Raw genomic sequence first — 24,359 nt, forward strand, 5'->3', positions numbered from 1 at the left:
CTTCTAAATCCAGCACGTCAGTGTTTTCATATTGGTCTCTTAACACGGAATATGCATAGAATTCGCCCTTCTCATCTTGTAGAGTGGTGACCAACAGCAAAATCTCTGCCCCTTTTGTACCACCCAGAGACACTAGACAAGGCTGCCCACTTTCGCCTTTACTTTTAAATATCTCGTGGGAACCCCTGGCGTTTATTGCCAGGCAGCATAATGAAATCTTTGGTTTAAGTGACTCAAATACACATTCGTAACATTCACAGATGACATTGTTTTGTTTATCACAAAACCTCACATTACTCTTCAAATGTTAAGGCCAAATCTAGATGTTCTTGGCAAATATCTCAGGATATACTGTAGGGACGTGGGTGGTGCTGCGGTCTAAACGACAGCCTCTTGGGCTTGCCGATCAGAAGGTCGGTGTTTCTAATCCCTGCGACGGGCTGAGCTCCCGTTGCTCGGTCCCTGCTCCTGTCAACCTAGCAGTTCAAAAGCACATCAAAGTGCAAGTAGATAAATAGGTACCACTCCGGCGGGAAGGTAAACGGCATTTCCGTGTGCTGCTCTGGTTTGCCAAAAGCAGCTTTGTCATGCTGGCCACGTGACCCAGAAAAACTGTCTGCGGACAAACGCCAGCTCCCTTGGCCTATAGAGCGAGATGAGTGCCTAACGGTCAGGGGTAAGGTAAAGGTAAAGGTACCCCTGCCCGTACGGGCCAGTCTTGCCAGACTCTGGGGTTGTGCGCCCATCTCACTTAAGAGGCCAGGGGCCAGCGCTGTCCGGAGACACTTCCGGGTCACGTGGCCAGCGTGACATCGCTGCTCTGGCGAGCCAGAGCCACACACGGAAACGCCGTTTACCTTCCCGCTGGTAAGCGGTCCCTATTTATCTACTTGCACCCGGAGGTGCTTTCGAACTGCTAGGTTGGCAGGCGCTGGGACCGAGCAGCGGGAGCGCACCCCGCCGCAGGGATTCGAACCGCCGACCTTTCGATCGGCAAGTCCTAGGCGCTGAGGCTTTAACCCACAGCGCCACCTGCGTCCCACAACGGTCAGGGGTACCTTTACCTTTATACTATAAATTGGTCTTAATCAGACTTGATGGTAATAGGAATTTACCGTATTTTTCCTTCTATAACACGCAGATTTTTTCTTCTAAAAAGGAAGGGGAAATGTCTGTGCGTGTTATAGAGCGAATGTGTGGTCCCTGGAGCCGAAAAATCATGCAAAAATCAAATCGCGGCGCTGCACGCTGCACGGAGAAGCGAAACCTGAAAAGAGGGAGCGGCTGCTTTCCTGCATTCTGCCTCAGGGTCTTACTGCCCACCCTTCTCTGTTTCGTTGCTGTGTTTGCTGAAACGGAACAAAGAGCAGGGAAAGCCCCTCCCCTCCAGGCAAGCTCAGGTGCTGCTGGGGGAGAGGGAGAGAGAGGGGGGAGGGGGAGGGAGAGAGAGAGGGGGAGGGAGGAGGGAGAGAGAGAGAGAGAGAGAGAGAGAGAGAGATGGCTGGCTTGGGTGGGGGGAAACTTTTGCCTTTCTCTCCTCCCTCCCGTTAAATCCCTCTCCTGCATTCTTAGCCAGCTGCTTCTCTGCACACCCCTCTAATGTCCCTTCTTTGTTTTTCCTTCGCTCCCCACTTAAAATGTGGTTACAAAGCATGGATCCTCAGGATCTTTGCTTTGGGTCACCCCAAATTCACCATCAGATCACATAGCATGTCCATGGCTACAGCCTGCACCAAAAAAATCACGCACCCACTGTTGCCTGGGGCTGCAATGGTGCAAAAATGTGGTTAAAAAGCATGGATCCACAGGGATTCTCAGGATCCTTGCATTGGGTCACCCCAAATTCACCATCAGATCACATAGCATGTCCATGGCTACAGCCTGCACCAAAAAAATCACGCACCCACTGTTGCCTGGGGCTGCAATGGTGCAAAAATGTGGTTACAAAGCATGGATCCACAGGGATTCTCAGGATCTTTGCATTGGGTCACCCCAAATTCACCATCAGATCACATAGCATGTCCATGGCTACAGCCTGCCCCCCCAAAATCACGCACCCACTGTTGCCTGGGGCTGCAATGGTGCAAAAATGTGGTTAAAAAGCATGGATCCACAGGGATTCTCAGGATTTTGGCATTGGGTCACCCCAAATTCACCATCAGATCACATAGCATGTCCATGGCTACAGCCTGCCCCCCCAAAAATCACGCACCCACTGTTGCCTGGGACTGCAATGGTGCAAAAAAATGTGGTTAAAAAGCATGGATCCACAGGAATTCTCAGGATTTTGGCATTGGGTCACCCCAAATTCACCATCAGATCACATAGCATGTCCATGGCTACAGCCTGCCCCCCCCCAAAAAATCACGCACCCACTGTTGCCTGGGGTTGCAATGGTGCAAAAATGTGGTTAAAAAGCATGGATCCACAGGAATTCTCAGGATTTTGGCATTGGGTCACCCCAAATTCACCATCAGATCACATAGCATGTCCATGGCTACAGCCTGCCCCCCCCCAAAATCACATACCCCCCAAATCACCATTTTGCAATGGTGCAAAAACGTGGTTACAAACCATGGATCCACATGGATCCTCAGGGTCTTTGCATTGGGTCAGCCCAAATTCACCATCAGAGCACATAGCATGTCCATGGCTACAGCCTGCCCCCCAAAAATCACGCACCCACTGTTGCCTGGGGCTGCAATGGTGCAAAAACGTGGTTACAAACCATGGATGCACAGGGATTCTCAGGATTTTTGCATTGGGTCAGCCCAAATTCATCAGATCACATGTCTGTGGCCACAGCATGAAGCACAAAAATGATACATCCACTGTTTCATTCAGAATGTTTTTTCCCTTGTTTTCCTCCTCTAAAAACGATGTGCGTGTTATGGTCAGGTGCGTGTTATAGAGCGAAAAATACGGTAAGGGGGGCGGGATTCAACTGTTCAAACAACACCAATTTCATTATTCTATAGGCAACATTAAATATGTAGGCACAGCAATCGGTGTTTCCTAATTTAATTTTCAGAGATCTGGAATAATCTGTGAGCAAGGATGGGCACAGAGCTCTTGTCCTTTGACAACCCAGCAGAGAAGCTGACATGGTCTCTCCCACCCACCGTAACCATGGCAACCTCCCTTGGTTTCCGTGGCTTGGCTATCAGCACCAGCTTTGTCAGGCCCTCTGGGCTGGTTGCCCTAAACATAATGCAGCTGCGTTTGGTGCCTCCCCTTAATACTCTGAATATTAGCGAATATTAGCGGAATTATCCCATTGGCTAAACTGAGAATTTGGGGGGATCTGCCCTTCCCCCATTCATAACAACACAAGGTACCCCCAATAGGCAACAGAAAATAACGCCCCCCCCAACACTGCCCTGCATTTTGCCAGAAAAAGGGGCACCCCTGGCCAGATCCAGTCTTCATTTGCACACATCAGACACAAGGAGGAAGATTAAGCTTGAGCTGAGATTCAGAACAACACGTCTTCCCCCAGGGGCAGAGTCTGACACATTTCCCCAGGCCATGGGGACAGAGGACCAGATCTTGACCAGAGGAAACTTTTTGCCAGTATTTCACATATATTCCTAAAGCCTTTAGAGGTCAAAAGCAGCCCTTTGTCCTGGACCCACAAACTGGTTGGCAGCCAGCGCAGTCAGGCCAGGATCGGTGGAATATCTTCAATAAGCCATATTCCCCCAGGGAGCAGCCTGGCCTCTGAATTCTGCACCAGATGACGTTTCTGCACCGCCTTTGGAGACAAACCTCTGTGTTAGGCATAGCAGTAGTCTAGCCTAGAGGTTGAGTCTAACCTAGAGGTTGCCAGAGCAGAGACTACAGAGGTCCCCCTCGCCCAGATAGGGGCACGTCAGCAAAGTCTAGGCAACACAATGACCATGTACATACGCAAAAAACAATATAGAATTCCTTCAAACCATAACAAGTACCAAGTCTCTGAAAATCTTTAATGGAAGCGAGGTACCAGACTTTGTACAATGAAAGACAAGCTGTGAAGCTTTGTGCATTCAGCAAATATGATGTCCAACACTGAACAGTGATTCCGGATATTGACTCCCATTTCGTAGAATTCTTTGTCAGCGTGGTGGGAGGATATAGAATAGCTTCAACCACCCATCTTATTTCGAATGAATATATGCAAATGAAAATATCAAATGCTGTGGAACAGTGCTCGCAATAATGCAGTCACAGATAGGGGCACAGCTGAGCCATCAGCCGAAGCCCATGGACCGCAAAGGATCCAGGACTGGCCCCAAGCCACTGACCAGCTTCTGCAAGGCAAGGCACGAACGGCTCCAGCAAATCTTGGCCTTGTGGAGAAGGAGAGCTGCGTGGCCTCAGATGCCATACTCAGGGCTTGCTCACACTCACATGCACACTCCCTCCCAGGCTGAAACTGCACAGGGCTCTGGGCGCAAGGAGAAAGGCTTGGGTGAGGAGCGCAGGATCCTTCTGGATCCCTCTCCCTCACAAGGTGGGTCGGATTTTTTGCCCCCCCCCCCTGACTTCTCTACATCAGAATGGGGATTATTGGATGCTCCTTTCTCCCCGACCCCAAGACCCCTCCCCAAGGGGGCAAGCAGCATCTGGACCTAAATGTTGAGTAGAGCTCCTGCAAACTCACGCCCTTCCTCCCTGGTTGGCAGAGAGGAAGGGGGCAGGACCCTCTGCCCCCCAACTTGGGGGTTACCGCATGCAGCCCTGAAATTCTCCCTTCTCCCAATGCACCCCATGGGGCGTGAGAGAGGAGGTTCCCAGTTAGGAGAGACCCAGGCAGCTCTGGTGCAGGAGAGGGGCAGCTGCGACTGGGGAGGGGGGTCTCTTGCTCTGGAGGACGGGGCCCCCTCTCCGCCCTGCCTCCGGACCCAAGGCGAGCTGAAAGACAACAATGAGGACATAGGGGAAGGGAGGTTTCTGCAGAGGGTGGGGGTCCCTCCGTCAGAGATGCTTGAACTGAGATTCCTGCCTGGCACGGGGTGGACTAGACACCCCTCGGGATCCCTTCCAGACTCTCCTACGTGAGGGGTCCCCTGCTTCTTGGGGGGGGGGTCTCCCAAATGAAGCATCTTGGGGGGGGGGTTCCTCCCAGGCTCCTGCCTTGGAGGAGGAGAGAGCGGAGCTCTGGTTGCTCTCGGCTTGCCAAGGGTTAAAAAGAGCAGAGCTGGATTTCAACTCCAGCAGAGATTATCTTTTGATCCATAAAGTCAGTTTTGGTGTTGTTGTTGTTTCATGTTTCTTTGTGCAAGTTGATTTTCTGAGGTTCCATTTCTATATGGAGTGTTGCTACTTCTGTATCAGCATAATATGTTTTAAGATGTAATGTTAACAGTAGAAATGCACCATTTAATCCACAGTGATCTTCATATAATTTGTTTGTCTGGGGAATTCAAGGAGGCAAGGAAATCATTAACCTGCTGGCACGAGTTTAATGTTGTTTGGAGACCATAACTCCCCGGAATTTCATATTAGCTATGTGTTTGTGTGTGTTCAGCACACAGAATTGTAGGTGAGATGGAATAAAATGTGTCCCAGGAAATTCACTTTGACTTCTTATTCATTGTTTCGAATGTTAGTTCACTTACAGATGAGAATGGACCATGTTGATTGCTGAATAATTACATCATCATCCACACATTAATTTGAACAAGCCCTTGAGCATGAATAAAAGAGGCACAGCTCTGATCCAGTAGCCACTCATATCATGCTCTAGGATGCCACAGATATAGGGGGCTTAACGTACGCCTGGTGGAATCAGTGTTGGGAATTCCATTCCACCCTTGCTGCAGATATGTGGGACTGTTACATGTCATGTGTCTGTTTACATTCCAGCACAGATTGCTGGAGTCCTGTGAGCGGAATCTCCGCTCTGTATTGCTTTTGTTTTTCTCTCTCTCCAAGAAGAATGGCAAGAAGAGAATTGTCCTGATTTATGTACAATAAACGTAGTCTAGTATCCACACCTCGAGCCAGATCTGTTGTGTTTACTCTGCTGAGTAACGTGTCCTCATGCACGCACAGCAGCGTGAGTCGCGGACGCACGTCGGAGGATGACTGATGGACCTCCGCAGAGGCAAGGCTGAGAAGGGAGACCCAAGACAGCTGGCCTTCCACCCCACGGTTCCGACAATCGGGGCAACCAGTGGGAGACAGTGGCGTAGAAAGGGAGCGGCGGGGGTGAGCCACCCTGGGTGTCATCATGAGGGGGGTGACAAAATGCTCAACGTTTCCAAGCACAATTCAGTGTTGGTGCTCACCTTTCAAGCCCTAAACGGCCTCAGTCCTGTATACCTGAAGGAGCGTCTCCACCCCCATCGTTCAACCTGGACACTGAGGTCCAGCTCCAGGGGCCTTCTGGCGGTTCCCTCCCTGCGAGAAGTGAGGTTACAAGGGACCAGACAGAGGGCCTTCTTGGTAGTGGCGCCCGCCCTGTGGAACACCCTCCCTTCAGATGTGATGAAAATAAGCAGCTATCCTATCTTTGAAAGACATCTGAAGGCAGCCCTGTTTAGGGAAGTTTTTAATATTTAATGCTGTACTGTTTTAACACTTGATTGGGAGCCGCCCAGAGTGGCTGGGGAAGCCCAGCCAAATGGGCGGGGTATAAATAATAAATTATTATTATTATTATTATTAGTTGCTCTGGTGGGAAAGGAGAAGCAGAGCAGGGGCAGTGGGGGCGGAGGCTGGGGAGAGGTCAGCGCGAGCCCGAACCTCCAGGACACCGACCCTCGCGCCCTTCTCCACCTCAGGGAGGCCACGTGACGGCTGGCTATGTCATGAAAACAGTGTTGAGTTCTTTTTACCTTTATCAGAGCGTTTTCAAGAAAGACAAACATGACGCAATTCTCTTCACATTACAACCCGTTATTGATTATCAAGTAAGAAGCAATAAGGACTCAATCATTCATCATTCATACATTCCTTTCATACCTGCCAGATGGCTGGACCCACTAAAAGATGGCCAGCCTCTTCCAAATGTGATAAAGGGTATTTTAGTTATTCTCCCCCCCTTTCTCTTTTCTATACAGTGGTGCCTCGCAAGACGAAAAGAATCCGTTCCGCAAGTCTCTTCATCTTGCGGTTTTTTCGTCTTGCGAAGCAAGCCCATTGACGGCTTAGCAGATTAGTGCTATTAGCGGCTTAGCGGATCAGCTGATAAGCGGCTTAGCGGAATTCATGAACCCGGAACTCATACACCAACCACTAATGACGAACCATATGTTACTAGATATTTCTGCAAATTTATTCTGCTATTTTTGATATGCAAATGGCATGCGAAGACTTAGTCTTCATATTTGTATCATTTATTAGTCCTATGTTCCTTGTTTTTAAAAGCAAATAAGAAGTTATTCCGAAAAGAAAAAGACAACACACAGAGACCCCATCTGCATTCAGACTGCAAAGCAGGATCAGTGAGTTGGCTGAAAAAGGTAGGGCATTCAGATCACAGAATTGGTTTTAGACCTTTTGAGCTGTGGTGGCCGGGGAGCTGTGATCTATTCCTGGCTCAAATTGCCTGCAGATGACAAAGGAGCAGGCAGGCAGGCAGGTGGGGGAGCCCGAAAAGGTGCTCCCCTTCTCCATCTCCATCCGCCTGCCTCCCCCCCCCCCCAGCTGAGGAAGCCCCAATACCTCTCCAGCTCCATCCATCCAGGTCCCCATCTCCACTCCCCTGAGACTCACCAGATCTCTCGGAGGCCCCTGGGAGGGAGCGCTCAGAGGTTGAGAGGAGGGATGCAGGAGACAACCTGACCAGGTCAACCGTCCATCTTCCCCCTTCCATCCTTATGAGCTTTTCAGGATCCGTCTCTTTCATCCTTCCTGAGGAGTCAAGGAGCCAAAAGAAGCTGCAGGGCCCTGGGAGAGAGGAAGAAACAAAGGGAGCCTCAGAGGCCCTGCAGGGATTCTCCTGACCTAGATATTCTCCTGCCCCTGGAGAAGCACAAATGGGGCAGCCCCTTCCCAACAGAAGCCCCATTTGTAAGCCTCTCCTGTGGTTTCGGTGGTGACCTGAGAGTAGATCCCCTTGAACTCAGTGGGGCTTATGGACACAACTTGGTGCAAAACCCAGACAACATCCTGTCCCCAAGCCTGAAAACTGCAACATCAGAGCAAGGGCAGAAAATAGCAGAGTAGCCATTACCTGTAGTCGCCCCCATGCTAGGTGCTTTGTATGGAGAGCCCTGTTCACAATCCTTGAGCTCTCTCATCACAAGCCAGATGTTGTGGCCATATTTTCCTCTGTCAGGGGTTGCATGGGGACCAAAGCTGTATGTGGAAGCAGAGGAGATGGCGATGCCACATTTTTGAAATGCACCCCTCCCCCTTCGATATTCCCTGTGCTAATACACCATCTTTGCAAGTCTCCAGTCTCAAAATGTGGCCCCCACAGTGGCATGAAAGCCGTCAAAGTATAGATCCTGCACATGTGTTAAATCTGTTGTGTTCTTAAGAACCCCAGGGATGGGGTCCAGTCTTTGTCCAGCAAGGGGGGTGAGCAACCACCAAATTAGGAAGCACCCCATGGCTCTGCTTGCCTGCTCCTTGGTCCCCGGAGACAGGGCACCCCCCCAGCCCCCTCCTCCCTGCACTGCCTCATAGAGGGGAGCCAGCTCAGCCTCTCTTTCCCCTGCAGCCCCCCAGAGAGGCTTCCCGTGGGGCTCTGGCAGGGGCGCCCCCATTTCCCCCAGGGGGCAGCAGGACCCTCTGCTCCCAGACTTGGGGGTCTCCCCTGCAGCCCCGGGACCCCCTTCTCCCCCAGGCACCCCAAGGGGAGAGAGAGAGAGGAGACTCCCCGGACTCTTCCCAGGAGGGAAACCGAGGCAGCACGGGGAGGAGAAAGACAAGAGAGGCCGGAAGGGGCGCGGAGGGAGGGGACTCTGCTCTGGAGAACCCGCCCCCTGCTGTCTCTACTTCCTGTCCTCTCTAGGACTCCAGTTCTGCTCGATTTAACCCTTCGCAAGCTGAGCCCAGAGAGCTGGCCACTCCCCCCTCTCTCAGTCCGCCCCCCACACCCAGGGGGTCCCCTCAGCCCTCCTTCTTGGGGGTCTCCCTTCCCTCCCCCAGCTTCTCCCCTTGAACTCCCACATGACTCCTCTTCCTCTCCCCCCTCAGACCATCCCTCAGAAAAGGCGCCTTGCATTTTCCCGCCAAAAGGGCTGGCTCCGCCCCCCGCAGGCTTAGCAGCCAATCAGAGCGAGGCTACAGGAAATTTCTGAGGGACGAAATCCGCTGACTGGCCTGGCTCTGCTGTCCATCACAGGCCCAAACAAGGGGGGCATCCGGCAGCTGCCATATATCTATAGATCATCTACCTATCAATTATCCATCTATCTATTTTAAACTCTTAGGGTTTGAAATTCTTTAGCATAACTGTGCCGGGTGCCAGAGCCCCGCGAGGCCTAATGAATAGTATTAATAAATGGATGGCGGAAAAGTCTGGGAAGGGGCGAGGCTCCTCTCAGGTTCCTCCAGGGTCCAAAGCCGCCTCCATTTTGGGGGGGCCAGGAAGGGAGTGGTCCCTGCAGCTTCGCCTGCTGGAAAGGGGGCGACATGCAAGAGGCCAGCCTGGCAGGGTTGTTGTGGAAGGAGGAGCTCCTGGGAGGAAAGGAGGTGCCAGGGAAATGCCATTCTGCCAGTAAGGTGCCTCCGTCTCTCTCACTCCTCCTCCAAACGAGAGCCAGGGGTGTGTGTATATATCTATGTAGGTAGGTAGGTAGATGATAGAGATAGATAAACGGCCTCGGTCCAGTATATCTGAAGGAGCGTCTCCACCCCCATTCTTCTGCCCGGACACAGAGGTCCAGCGCTGAGGGCCTTCTGCCGGTTCCCTCATTGCGAGAAGCCAAGTTACAGGGAACCAGTCAGAGGGCCTTCTCGGTAGTGGCACCTTCCCTGTGGATGCCAAAGAGATCAACAACTACCAGACTTTTAGAAGACATCTGAAGGGAAGTTCAGGGAAGTTTAGAGTGGCTGGGGAAGCCCAACCAGATGGGCGGGGTATAGATAATAAATTATTATTATTATTATTATTATTATTATTATTATTATTATTGAGATGTATGTGTGTATAACAGACAGGCACAAAATTTGGCCGCCGGCCCTTCCTCCCGCTCCAAACATAGAAGGACCGGTTGCCCTGACCCAACATGACCTCTGCTCTTTCTGGCCTCCGTGGCAGCGTCAACTCCGGGACGGCCCTCCTCGCGCGGTGAATGGAGGGGCGAAGTCAACTTACACTTGGACTTGGAGGCTGTCAGGGCCTGAAGCGCAGCAGGACAGGCCCAGCTTTTCTCCAGCTCCGCTTGCCCAAAAGCAGCTGCTCCCCTTCAGGCCGATGTTCCCCTTCCTAGAAATGGGGGCCTAATGCTTCCCTCGCTCTCTGCTCCCTTCCCTGAGTACTTCCACCATTCCGTGCTTTGGACGCAGCCCCGCTTCCCTGGCGGAACAGCAGGATTAAGGGCACCAGGAATATCTACCCTTTACGAACTCCAGAGGGGAGCTTCTCGCTCCTCCTGTGACAAGATTCCCAAAGGCTGAGGGTAGCTTGAGAGAACTAGCCTCTTTTGAGACAGCACCAATTTCCATTTCTTCTGGATCAAAACCCACAAACGCTCTGCTAGGATTTTTCCATAAGGTTTTACAAGTATCTATCAGGATGGTAAGAATTTTATTACAGTGAGCCAGAAAGGATGTTATGTGTTCCATGTCCTCTGTTAGTACTACAAGGCACCCAGTGACTGATAATCCCTCCTCATTTGTCCGAAAAGGTTGGGAGAAGGAGTCTTTTATCCTTGCTTTAGCATTTCCTGAGGATACACCTGAAATTTGCTTTCACATTAGTTTGTCTACTTGTTTAGCCTGAAAAGGGGAGAGACATTTGTTGTTGCATCTGGGACAGAGGAAGTGGTCCGGTTGTGAAGATGCAGACGGGCTTTTCTTCTCCCTGTGCTCCCCCCATGTGGGAATGTTCTCGTCTGTCTACATCCTCTGTTCACAAATGTGACATTTCCCTCAATTTGAAGGGGGTTTATTTTATTTACCCAAATCCCCCTCCCCCCAAAGGAAGGCAGCATCTGGATCCCAAGGAAGAACAGCTGCAGTCCTCCTGTAGCCTTATGAGGCTTTGCCCTCGGGTGGGAAAAATATTGCGCCCGGGAAAGGGAAAATGGGAGTCAACAGACACTCAAGGAATAGTTTCGGAGAAAAAGCTTTATTTCTACCATCCATGAACTGGTAGAAGGAGCAAGTGTGATAACTCACAAACAAGCACGAGTTCACAGCCATTTGCACAGAGCATATATTCCCCTTCCAGTTCCCTCCCCTTTCTCCTCCTTCTGAAAAGTTCTGCCCCATGTCTCCTGAGCATGAACAGAAAGTTCCCGTCTTGGGACTATTTTGCACTGTTCCCAGGAAAAGGGGGTGAGAAACCAAAGGGGGTGTCAGAGTGTTCAGATATGTTTCATTCTCCTGTAAGAAAGTTGCAATCTGGTTTTAACAAGGCCACTGGCCTTAGAAACAAAAAGGCTTTGAGAAGCAAAGGACTCTGTTCTCCACCTTCGTTTCAGTCTTTTTGTTACAGCAAGAGCAATATGCTTAGCTAATGCTTTTAGCCTTAGAGAGAGAAAAAAAGATTTGAGAGTTCCTGAGGCGAGGCTTGGAGGCCTGGCTGGGGGGGGGGATTCAGAAACAGTTTTAGGGTTTTTAGGTTAACCTGACTGTCTTTCTTCACTCCTGCGAACTGGCCCCTCCCTGGCTTGGCAGAGAGGACAAAGGAGGACCCTCTCCGCCTGACATGGGGGTCACCCCCATCAGGCATGATCTGAGATATCCTGTAAGGGGCAGGGTTTTGGGGACTTTAAAGACGGTTAAAAAAAGGGAAGGGGCGAAAGGCAAAAAGGATGTCCTTCAGTTTCCATGGGAAGCTGCAAATAATAAAAATCTTAGCGGATTAAGCATTTTATTCATTCCAATATTATTATCACATTTCCATATAATTACTGTTATTATCTGCTAAGTTTGTTTGCTTTCCTTCACTTTGGAGAGAAAGAGAACTGTAAAAAAAAAGTACAAGGTTAAAATAATAATAAAACACACACACACACATACAATGACCTATGAGGAACGAAAAATAAATAAATGCTAAGACACACAATTTTAAGAAACCTGAAGTAACCTGTTTTGGCATTCTAACATCCCAAATGAAAATAAAAGAGTGTTTCTTGATGTGTCAACATCAGTTAGAATGTTAATAGCAAAATGCTGGGAAGTCTGTCAGGAAATGCTGTTCCTAAAATGCACACAAAGTCTGTGATTTTAATCCCTTGGGGGGGGAGTGCTTTCATATTTACCTGTGAAAAGAATTTGGCATGTTAATCATGTTAAGATTTGAAACTACTTAACACCTTTTGTCTTACGTAGCCCCTGGAGCAAAAGAGACATTAAGGGTGATTTCCCTCAGTGGCTCCAAGTTTTTTACATAAGGAAATTTGGATAAATTTTCCCGTTCAGCCCAAGCTCCTCTCACTCCCTACAGTTCCCCCTCCTTCCTCTATCTCTCTCCCCCCTTTGTTGCTGATCTAGCCTCTGTGCATGTGCAGAGTTCATATCTCAGCAGACCTTTTATACTATTGAAAATGTTGAAACCTTTGGCTAAATTACCATTTGAATAAAGGAAATGAAGGGTAAGGAGTAGATTTTAAAAAATAGGGTTAGATTTTTTTTTTTAAACAAAAAAGAGAAACTGAGCAATTAAAGTATTCAATAAAGTTAGCAATTGTAGCCCAAGCAAAAAGGACTGCTTCCTTTATGTACAGGAAAGGGCTATCATTTTGTGTGATTTCCCTCTGGTCATTCACGGAACAATGCCACGCCCTTATATATGGGAAAAAATGGTCAGAGAGTCAGAATTTATAGGATTTTTTTTTTAACATTCTCAGTCATTTCAGCCTTACCATTTGCAGACAAATTTTTCTGCCCTTTATTTACAGGATAAATGGTCAAGACTCATATGTATTTTATGTGCTTAAACTTTGAATTGGCTTTGAAGTTTTGTTTTGTTTTTTTTTAATAGTAGAGAAAATGATAAACACTGTAATCACTCAAATGCTTGAAATTACCAGTTCTGCTTCAAAACATCACGGATTTTTACCTCTCACCTTTTTTAAAGTAAAACAAAGAGCAAAGTTGGGCTGAATTTCAACTCATCACATGCTTGCAGACACATGGCCCTCCACACAGCCACAAATTGGGAGAGCTAAAAGGGACCCTTGGGTCATCTAGTCCAACCCTAAATACAGTGTTCATAGCAAGATTTCAAAGCAAGATTTACACTACCAAAAGGACATATACATTTAAGTACAGATTTTCAACTGGGAAAGGAAACATCTATGCTCGTATCATGTACTAAGGAAGAGAAAAAGAAAAAGAGCCAACTTTACACAGAACCGTTTTAGCAGATCTTGAGATAGTTTGAGTTTGCTTCCTTCAAGTTCCTAGAGAAATTCTCTTTAAAGGAAGATTGAAGTGAACATTTTTCCTAAGAGGGAGAGGATCTCTTATAAAGCATCGTTAAAACAGCCATAGATTTGATTTAAAAGGAATACAAAAGTGAGTTTTTCCTGAACTTGCAGAGGAATAGTAAGCCTAATCTATGCCCCCCCTTTGCAGTTTCCTTTAAAGGAAGCTTACTTGGGAGTAAATTTACCTGGCACAGAAGTAAGAAGGAGAAGGGGGGAAAAAACCCTGAAAGAGACAGAATGAAACAAAGGGCATTTTTTAAGAAAAGAGGCCAGGAAGACTGGTATCAGGACTGGACTCAGATAGACAATTTTGCTGGCTATGGAAGTCTCTACATTTAATACCAATTTTAATACCAATGTTTCTTAGAAAGAACACATTTTCATAGGCAGATGCTTAATGAAATACATACACTGCATTTTAGCTTGAGAGAGCAGTTGGCTCTACTAGGCTTTTGCAGCAGAAACATTAGTTTCTTCACAGCACATTTCAAAATACTGGAAAAAAATACTGGAACACGGATATAAACTCATAAACTCAAATGTTGCAACATAACATTATCTACCATCAACTTAAAATCATACTCCTCACTCAAGCTACTCGGAGGAAGACTCCTTGGAGCCTCTCTCAAAGAACAAACATTTGCACACTTCATTCTAATGATTTTTTTTTAAAGTTATTTATTTTTTGGTCCTGTTTAAGATTGATGAGGCCCAACATGGCTTTCTTAGATTTAAAATTTTGAAGCATGCTTGCAATTTAAAAACTATGTGCATTTAAGAACAGTCTGTGGATGCCGGAGCCAATGTAAACACAAACCCTTTTAATATTCCAAATCTTTGAGTACATCTCTTATCCTTTTTTTTTTCCAAGAGAAACTAAGATCTCTAATGTGTGGGCTCTCAGGCTGGGCTGTTATTATATCTACTGCCTTCTGAGCACCATTAAATTTACGGTTTCATGTTCTAGCTTTAGGTTATAGTTTAACACCACAAATTTGATGTGTTCAGCTCTCCCTAAGGGTTCAAACCCTGATTTTGTTGAAGGATCCCTGGGGTGGCCACTGTGCCCTGGGTTCCAGGTGGTGGGCCTAATCCACCCACTAAAAGTTACAATGGTCTCGTACTTTGTACTTGGAAAGACCATTTTGCCCCTTTATTTTTTATTTTTATTTTTTTCAATTGGAGATGACAAGCTGGAGGGGCATATTAGAATCCTCTCCGGGGCAAAAAGGCTTCATGGAAGCTATGTTGCCAGGAGGAGTCCAGTTAGGGTGTTTAGTGAGCTCCCATTCTCTCATATGTTATTTTAGGCTTTTTTTCTTTTTTCTTTTCATTAACGAAGTACGCTAAAGACAGAAAGAGTGGACGCACACACACAAGGGAAGAGGGGCAATGGGAAAGAAAGGGGGGACAGATAAAAGATCCTTTCAGTACTCAAAGTACCCTTGACTAACACAATTCCTACTTATCTATAAACCACGAATTAATTTCTGGAAATCTCAAACCTGAACCTGAAACAAAACCACGGGTCTCTGCCCGGAACCTCAAACCACGGGTCTCTGCCCGGAACCTCAAACCACGGGTCTCTCTGCCCGGAATTCCTTTACCTCAGCGCTGCTTACAAGACTAATCCTAGTGTGGGGCCCCAATTCCCCCCTCTACCCTCCACGACAGCCTCCTGCCTAGCCGTTGAGACTAAGTTCGGAACCCCTACTGGACGCTTGCGCAGTGCAATGCCAGATTAAGGCCCGAGAAAATGAAGGTTTGGAAAGGAAACAAACAACCTTGCGTTCTCACGTACCTGGGTCATCCCTAACAAAGGTCACCGGGCATAATTAGAGGAGAGAGAGAGAGAGAGAGAGAGAGAGAGAGAGAGAGAGAGCTTTGAAGGACGCCTCTGGACGACTCCGAGAGAGGGACGTCAGAGAAAACAGTAAAGAGCCACGCTTTCCCGGACTCAATTCCAAGACGGAAAACGGGGGAGAAAAGGATAGGAGGATAATTTTTTTTCTTTGAAGGGCGCCTCCGGACGACTCCGAGGGAGGGACGTCAGAGAAATAACTAAGAGCCACGCTTTCCCGGACTCAATTCCAAGACGGAAAACGGGGGAGAAAAGGATAGGTAGATTAAGGCGTACCCGGACGACTCCGAGGGGTAAGCGCCGGAAAACAGTAAAAGGTACCACAATTTCCCGGGACACACTCCGTGTAAGAAATTGAGGGGAGAGAAAGAGAAAGGTTTTGGCGTACCCAGACGACTCCGAGAGGTAAGCGCCGGAAAACAGTAAAAGGTACCACAATTTCCCCGGACACACTCCGCGTAAGAAATTGAGGGGAGAGAAAGAGAAAGGTTTTGGCGTACCCAGACGACTCCGAGAGGTAAGCGCCAGACAGTAAAGTTCCACGATCTCCCTGGCCACTTTCCGAAGGGGAGAATCGGGTTAGAAAAGGACAAAGTTAGAGCGCACCCGGCCGACTCCGAGGGGTTACGCCAGAAATGAAAGAAGGAAAGTCTGGCTGTCGTGGGGACGTTACTTTTCCACCCCCCTCCCAATGTATTTACTTCAAACCATACTCACGTTTGAAGATGTCCCCCGCGGATCCCGGGATCCTTTCTTTTTAGCCGGCTTGACCTCGCCTTTGCTCCCCCTGGTTGGGCTTTTGGTGACGATTGATTACCGCCCGCAAAGAGGAGGCAGGGAGAGGAAGAAGGATCCCTGGGCTAAGGTTGCCCAGTGGCGCCCGATCCCTTCTGTCTCCCCTCTCACCTTTGCAGGAGAACCAAGTGTCCCTGAGCATGGTCGCCAAACTGTTACAGGAAAAATCCGAGGGCTCCCTTGGACAAAACAAAGACACCAACCAGGATAACTTGGAGCAAAACAGCAGCCTGTAGGCTTGGTCTTTATTGAACTGTTGCAACAGGGTATTCCCCTCACGTGCAGGAGAGAGGAAAGACCCAGAAGAATAGTGTGCAAGGTCTTATAAAAACTTTTGAAATTCCCCTCCTCTAGGTCTAGCCCACCCCCAGAAACATCATGCATACATTACAGAAAGGAGGGGTTGTGGGAGGCATACATTACAGAAAGGAGGGGCCGAGGGAGGAGTTGGTGGTAACTTGAGTGTCTTGTCACCTGGCTGGTTCCTCCTTTCCCCCCTCCCCTTCCAGGAATTTCTAGGAGACAAAGGGGATTTTGCAGTTTCCTGCCCCCTGAGGGAAGATCTGATCACTTCCGGAGGCGGCGCGAAACAGCAATGGCGGTCCTCTTTACTCTGTGAAGAGGGGCTCCGCGAAAAAGGGTCGTCCGCTGCGGCAAAGCGGAGACCCATCAAGAAAAACCACAGGCAGAGCGAGCCTGTGGCCGTGGGACTCGGCGGGCGCCTGGAGCCCCCCCAGAAGCGGGGAAGGAGCCTCGTAAGAGGCTCCAGAACATGAAAGGGGGAGCGGCGCTGTGAGTTCATCGCTCTTTTCGTGGAAGCAAAGCCGCGCTGCTGCTGCTGATGAGCGCTGACCTTTCTTCTTGAAATTATCGGAATTGGAGCAACATACCCGTGAGTAAGGGTCCTAAATTTTTCAACTAAACTGAAGAAATTCGGCCGAAAGCGGGAGGCGAGTAACAGGAAGTCCGCCTCCCGACTCTGCTAATTAGATCAAAGCAAGGGCTCAGAAACGAGCTGAAGTATTTAAAAAGGGATTGTAAAAGTGGAAGAAAGGGTGCATTGAGAGACTCTGTATTTTGAAGATAAAAAGGAAAGAACTGTGGGTTGTATAGACTTTTATTCTTTAGAACTATCCTCCAATTTCTGGGCTAAACGGGGCTGAAAGAGATAACCCCGTCACCGGGCTGCCAGTGCATAGAAAAAGAACTGTCAAACTGCTGTCAAACTGACGACATTGTTGCAGAGATCAAAATTGTTGCATAGACTGAGATACTAACATTAAACATTGTTGCATGGACATGTATCGATACTTTATGGCTGGATTTTAAGAGATTAGAAGTTCTGGAAACCTTCCTTTTGTGTTTGGGAATTACAAAACTCAATATGGGGAATTGAGGAACTTCAATGGCGGAAAATAGTTCCTTTCTTTTTTTGAAGCTTTGAAATACTCCCCCTATAGGACTGTGGAAATATAGTTGCATGGGAACTGAGCTTTATTGAAACCTTTTGTGGTTCTTTTTATTTATATTTGGGACTTGTTTTTCCCATGGGACAAAAGACCATTTGACCTTGAACAGAGGCAGGTGTGGAATGAGCGGCACAGGGAGAACAAGAGCAGCTAAAGCTAAAGATAAAGAAAAAGAGAAAAAATCTGGGCAACTTTTGCAAACAACTTTAACTCATCACCGCAGATCATCTGTCCCAACTGTGCTGACAGCACAGGAGGTGGAACTAGTGCAGCCTGCTGCAGAAGACATGGCAACTGGAGGATCTGAAACAGTTTTAAAACAAATTTTGGAACAATTGGCAGTCTTAAACCAAAAAGTGGACAATCAAACATCAAAGATTGACCAAGCTACATCCTCTATTGGCAAATTAACTGAACAGGTTTCGCAGCACACTCAGGCAATTGAGAAATTGCAAGGAGCTACGGCAGAAAACTTTAAATTAGCTGTGGAAGCCAACCAAAAAGCAGAACAGGCGAACTTAAAGGTGGATGAAATTAAAGGAGAGGTAAGACCTTTGAGAAGGCAGGTAGGGGAACAACAAGCCTACCTGGCATTGGTTGAATTGAAAAGTAAAGATAGTAATCTCAGGATAAGGGCTATCCCGGAATTGGAACAAAATAATCTAGAGGGATTTTTGACACTTTTGTTCTCCAAATTCTGGGGAATTGAGGAAGAAAAGGACTTTAAAATTGTGACAGCCTTTAGACTGGGAAAATCAGTAAAGAAAGATAAGCCCAGAGACTGTTTGGTTGCTCTGAGATCAAGAGAAGAAAGGGATAAGATACTAGGCCTACATTTTAAGAAATCTTTGGAGGTAGAAGGTAAAAGGGCCGAAATTTACAGAGATATACCCAAATATCTCTTGGAACTTTGTTGTTGTTGTTGTTTAGTCGTTTAGTCGTGTCCGACTCTTCGTGACCCCATGGACCAGAGAACGCCAGGCACCTCTGTCCTCCACTGCCTCCCGCAGTTTGCTCAAACTCATGCTGGTAACCTCGAAAACACTATCCAACCATCTCGTCCTCTGCCGTCCCCTTCTCCTTGTGCCCTCCATCTTTCCCAACATCAGGGTCTTCTCCAGGGAGTCTTCTCTTCTCATGAGGTGGCCAAAGTACTGGAGCCTCAGCTTCACAATCTGTCCTTCCAGTGAGCACTCAGGGTTGATTTCCTTCAGTATGGAGAGGTTTGATCTTCTTGCAGTCCATGGGACTCTCAAGAGTCTCCTCCAGCACCATAATTCAAAAGCATCAATTCTTCGGCGATCAGCCTTCTTTATGGTCCAGCTCTCACTTCCATACATCACTACTGGGAAAACCATAGCTTTAACTATACGAACCTTTGTTGGCAAGGTGATGTCTCTACTTCTCAAGATGCTGTCTAGGCCTGTCATTGCCCTTCTCCCAAGAAGCAGGCGTCTTTTAATTTCGTGGCTGCTGTCACCATCTGCAGTGATCATTGAGCCCAAGAAAGTAAAATCTCTCACTACCTCCATTTCTTCCCCTTCTATTTGCCAGGAGGTGATGGGACCAGTGGCCATGATCTTCGTTTTTTTGATGTTGAGCTTCAGACCATATTTTGCGCTCTCCTCTTTCACCCTCATTAAAAGGTTCTTTAATTCCTCCTCACTTTCTGCCATCAAGGTTGTGTCATCTGCATATCTGAGGTTGTTGATATTTCTTCCGGCAATCTTAATTCCGGCTAGGGATTCATCCAGCCCAGCCTTTCGCATGATGAATTCTGCATATAAGTTAAATAAGCAGGGAGACAAAATACAGCCTTGTCGTACTCCTTTCCCAATTTTGAACCAATCAGTTGTTCCATATCCAGTTCTAACTGTAGCTTCTTGTCCCACATAGAGATTTCTCAGGAGACAGATGAGGTGATCTGGCACTCCCATTTCTTTAAGAACTTGCCATAGTTTGCCGTGGTCGACACAGTCAAAAGCTTTTGCATAGTCAATGAAGCAGAAGTAGATGTCTTTCTGGAACTCTCTAGCTTTCTCCATAATCCAGCGCATGTTTGCAATTTGGTCTCTGGTTCCTCTGCCTCTTCTAAATCCAGCTTGCACTTCTTGGAGTTCTCGGTCCACATACTGCTTGAGCCTTCCTTGTAGAATTTGAAGCATAACCTTGCTAGCGTGTGAAATGAGTGCAATTGTGCGGTAGTTGGAGCATTCTTTGGCACTGCCCTTCTTTGGGATTGGGATGTAGACTGATCTTCTCCAATCCTCTGGCCACTGCTGAGTTTTCCAAACTTGCTGGCATATTGAGTGTAGCACCTTAACAGCATCATCTTTTAAAATTTTAAATAGTTCAGCTGGAATGCCATCACTTCCACTGGCCTTGTTATTTGCAGTGCTTTCTAAGGCCCATTTGACTTCACTTTCCAGGATGTCTGGCTCAAGGTCAGCAACCACACTACCTGGGGTATACGAGACATCCATTTCTTTCTGGTATAATTCCTCTGTGTATTCTTGCCACCTCTTCTTGATGTCTTCTGCTTCTGTTAGGTCCTTTCCACTTTTGTCCTTTATTGTGGAAATCTTTGTACGAAATGTTCCTTTCATATCTCCAATTTTCTTGAACAGATCTCTGGTTCTTCCCATTCTATTGCTTTCCTCTATTTCTTTGCATTGCTCGTTTAAGAAGGTCTTCTTGTCTCTCCTTGCTATTCTTTGGAAATCTGCATTCAATTTCCTGTATCTTTCACCATCTCCCTCGCATTTTGCTTGCCTTCTCTCCCCCGCTATTTGTAAGGCCTCATTGGACAGCCACTTTGCTTTCTTGCATTTCCTTTTCATTGGGATGGTTTTCGTTGCTGCCTCCTGTATAATGTTACGAGCCTCCATCCATAGTTCTTCAGGCATTCTGTCCACCAAATCTAAATCCTTAAACCTGTTCCTCACTTCCACTGTGTATTCATAAGGGATTTGACTTAGATTGTATCTTACCGGCCCAGTGGTTTTTCCTACTTTCTTCAGTTTAAGCTTGAATTTTGCTATAAGAAGCTGATGATCTGAGCCACAGTCAGCTCCAGGTCTTGTTTTTGCTGACTGTATAGAGCTTCTCCATCTTTGGCTGCAGAGAATATAATCAATCTGATTTCGATGCTGCCCATCTGGTGATGTCCATGTGTAGAGTCGTCTCTTGTGTTGTTGGAAAAGCGTGTTTGTGATGACCAGCTTGTTCTCTTGACAGAACTCTATTAGCCTTTGCCCTGCTTCGTTTTGATCTCCAAGGCCAAACTTGCCAGTTGTTCCTTTTATCTCTTGACTCCCTACTTTAGCATTCCAATCCCCTATAATGAGAAGAACATCCTTCTTTGGTGTCACTTCTATAAGGTCTTGTAAGTCTTCATAGAATTGGTCAATTTCAGTTTCTTCAGCACAAGTAGTTGGTGCATAAACTTGGATTACTGTGATGTTAAAAGGTCTGCCTTGGATTCGTATCGAGATCATTCTATCATTTTTGAGATTGCATCCCAGTACAGCTTTCGCCACTCTTTTGTTGACTATGAGGGCCACTCCATTTCTTTTATGGGTTTCTTGCCCACAGTAGTAGATATGATGGTCATCCGAACTGAATTCACCCATTCCCGTCCATTTTAGTTCACTGATGCCCAGGATGTCAATATTTATTCTTGCCATCTCATTTTTGACCACCTCCAACTTACCCAGGTTCATGGTTCTTACATTCCAGGTTCCTATGCAATATTTTTCTTTACAGCATTGGACTTTCCTTTCGCTTCCAGGCATATCCGCAACTGAGCGTCCTTTCGGCTTTGGCCCAGCCGCTTCATCAGCTCTGGATCTACTTGTACTTGCCCTCCGCTCTTCCCCAGTAGCATGTTGGACGCCTTCCGACCTGAGGGGCTCATCTTCCAGCGTCATATCTTTTATATGCCTGTTGTCTTTGTCCATGGAGTTTTCTTGGCAGGGATACTGGAGTGGCTTGCCGGTTCCTCCTCCAGGTGGATCACGTTTGGTCAAAACTCTCCACTATGACCTGTTCATCTTGGGTGCCCTGCTCGGCATAGTTCATAGCTTCTCTGAGTTCTTCAAGCCCCTTCGCCACGGCAAGGCAGTGATCCATGAAGGGGTCTTGGAACTTAGGACTACCTATATAGATTTGACCAAATTGTTGAGACACAACGGAATTCCTTACAGGTGGGAGTTTCCACAAGGACTTTCATTTACTTACAAAGGAAGGAAAATAAAGATTAAATCACCTGAAGACCAGCAGAAGTTCCTACACGACCACGAGGAGGACCTGCAAAAAGGAGCTGCAGCTTCTTGGCCTCCACCACCACCGGGACCATCTCCAAGAGTTATACCACCAGGACCAGGACCAGCATTACCTCCCCCGGGATCGGGAGGAAGCTTAGATACCCCATTGTAGAACCCGTCAATTGATTCAGGATGTCTCTACAGCTTCTTAGTTGGAACATAAATGGCGGAAACTCCCCGGAAAAAAGAAGGAAAGTCTTTCACATTTTGAAAAAGGAACAACTGGACGTTATCTGCCTACAGGAAACACATGTGACAAGGCTCCATAGAAAAGTGTTAATTAACAAAAGACTAGGCCAAGAATTTATTTCTTCAGACAAAGTTAAGAAGAGAGGAGTGGTGATTTACGCAAAGGAGAGCCTGTCACCGAAATTTTTATTTAAAGATGAATATGGCCGAATTTTGGCGATTGAAATACAGACGCAAGGAGAAAAAATTTTGATATTAGGAATATATGCTCCAAATGAGGGAAAGTCGGAATTCTTCAGGAAGCTGCATGAGACTATGCTGGATTATTTGGACTATAGCAACATCATTATGCTGGGTGATATGAATGGGGTCGTGTCTGTAAATATGGATAAGTCACAAAGTGCTAACATATCGAAAGACGGCAGACTACCCAAAACCTTTTTTGAAATGACAGACAATATGGACTTAGTAGACATTTGGAGGGTTAAGAACCCTCTAGGGAAAGAAGGGACTTTCTTTTCTGAAGCTCATCTGACATGGACACGAATCGACCAAATCTGGACAACTAGAGGACTGGCACCTAAGACTAGAAAAGTGGAAATCTGCCCAAAAACCTGCTCCGACCACAATGCTTTGAAAGTGGAATTGAGACTAAATACAACCGGATCCTTTAGATGGAAAATGAATGACACTATTCTAAGAGATCAGGAGATTGCCAAGAAGGCCCAAAAAACTCTAAAGGACTATTTTGAGATAAACTTGAATACTACTGTGGAAAAAAGAACAATCTGGGACGCAAGTAAGGCAGTCATGAGAGGGTTTCTAATACAACAAAACACGATTAAGAAAAGGCTCTGGAATGAAAAGAAGGAGAAGATATTGGAGAGAATAAGAGAAGGTGAGAAAAAATTAAGATCTAGGCCTAAGTCGAAGGACGTGTTAAGAGAAGTGAAATTCTTCCAGGCGCAATATTCAAAACTGATAAATCAAGAGGTGGAATGGAAAATTAAACAAATGAAACAAAGATCCTTCGAATCGGCGAATAAGTGTGGGAAACTGCTAGCTTGGCAGTTGAAAAAGAGACAAAAGCTTAATACGGTTACAAATCTAGAGATCGAAGGGAGAATGGTTCAGAAACCCGAGGAAATCAGAAAGTGCTTCCAGAGGTACTTCAAAGAACTTTATACACAAGGGCCGCAAAAAGCCTCAGAGGTGGATCAATTTCTAAAAACTAATGGATTACAAAAAATACCCCTGGAAATGAGAACAAACCTGAACTGTAATATTACACAGCAAGAAATTGAAAGTGCCATTCAAAATCTTCAACTTGGCAAGTCCCCAGGCCCGGACGGCTTAACCTCCAAATATTATAAAGTTTTAAAGGACTATTTGATACAACCTTTGATGGAGGTTTGCAACCAGATAATGGAGGGAGGGAGGGCACCGGAAACGTGGAAAGAAGCTTTCATCACATTAGTACCTAAATCAGAGACTGAAAAGACCCAACTTAAGAACTACCGCCCCATCTCACTCCTAAATGTGGATTATAAAATTTTTGCAGATATTTTGGCAAATAGACTTAAAAAAGTACTAAATGAAGTGATTCACAAAGACCAGGCTGGCTTTCTCCCTGGTAGGCATTTGTTTGACAACACAAGAAACATTATTGACATTTTGGAACTTCTACAAACAAATCTGAATACCAGAGCGGTTTTGATTTTTGTTGATGCAGAGAAGGCCTTTGATAATATTTCTTGGATGTTTATGAAGAAAAATTTGGAAGGGATGGGAGTGGGGCGGGGGTTCGAAAATGGTATAGAAGCAATCTACACAGAACAAAAAGCTAAATTGATAGTAAACAATGTGGTGACAGAGGAGTTTAAAATTGAAAAAGGGACACGCCAGGGGTGCCCTCTATCCCCCCTATTGTTTATTTCAGTCCTGGAGGTGTTGCTAAATATGATTAGAAAGGACCGGTTGGTCCAGGGAATTGAGGTCGGAGTGAAACAATATAAATTGAAAGCATTTGCAGATGACTTGGTATTAACACTTCAGGAACCAGTCTCCAGCACTAAAAGAGTGTTAGAATTAATTTCTGATTTTGGTCGGGTGGCGGGGTTTAAGTTAAATAAGCAAAAAACCAAGGTTTTAGCAAAAAATTTGACAGCTACAGAAACAG

General features: G+C 46.8%; 1 protein-coding gene and 1 long non-coding RNA gene across 5 annotated transcripts in view; both read right to left on the reverse strand.

The window, feature by feature from the left end:
• The window catches only part of LOC310837217 (uncharacterized protein), a 277,947-nt gene that overhangs the window by 83,625 nt on the left and 169,963 nt on the right, over positions 1 to 24,359 (reverse strand). The window lies entirely within an intron of this gene.
• LOC310838263 lies at positions 2,947 to 8,589 on the reverse strand. Its single transcript, XR_014560866.1, has 3 exons — positions 8,165 to 8,589; positions 7,705 to 7,878; positions 2,947 to 3,045 (listed from the first exon to the last, which is right to left on the reverse strand). It is a non-coding gene; the product is annotated as an uncharacterized lncRNA (long non-coding RNA).

The sequence above is a fragment of the Podarcis gaigeae genome (genome assembly GCF_964106915.1).
Source record: "Podarcis gaigeae genome assembly, chromosome: 2".
Taxonomy (NCBI): Eukaryota; Metazoa; Chordata; class Lepidosauria; order Squamata; family Lacertidae; genus Podarcis; species Podarcis gaigeae.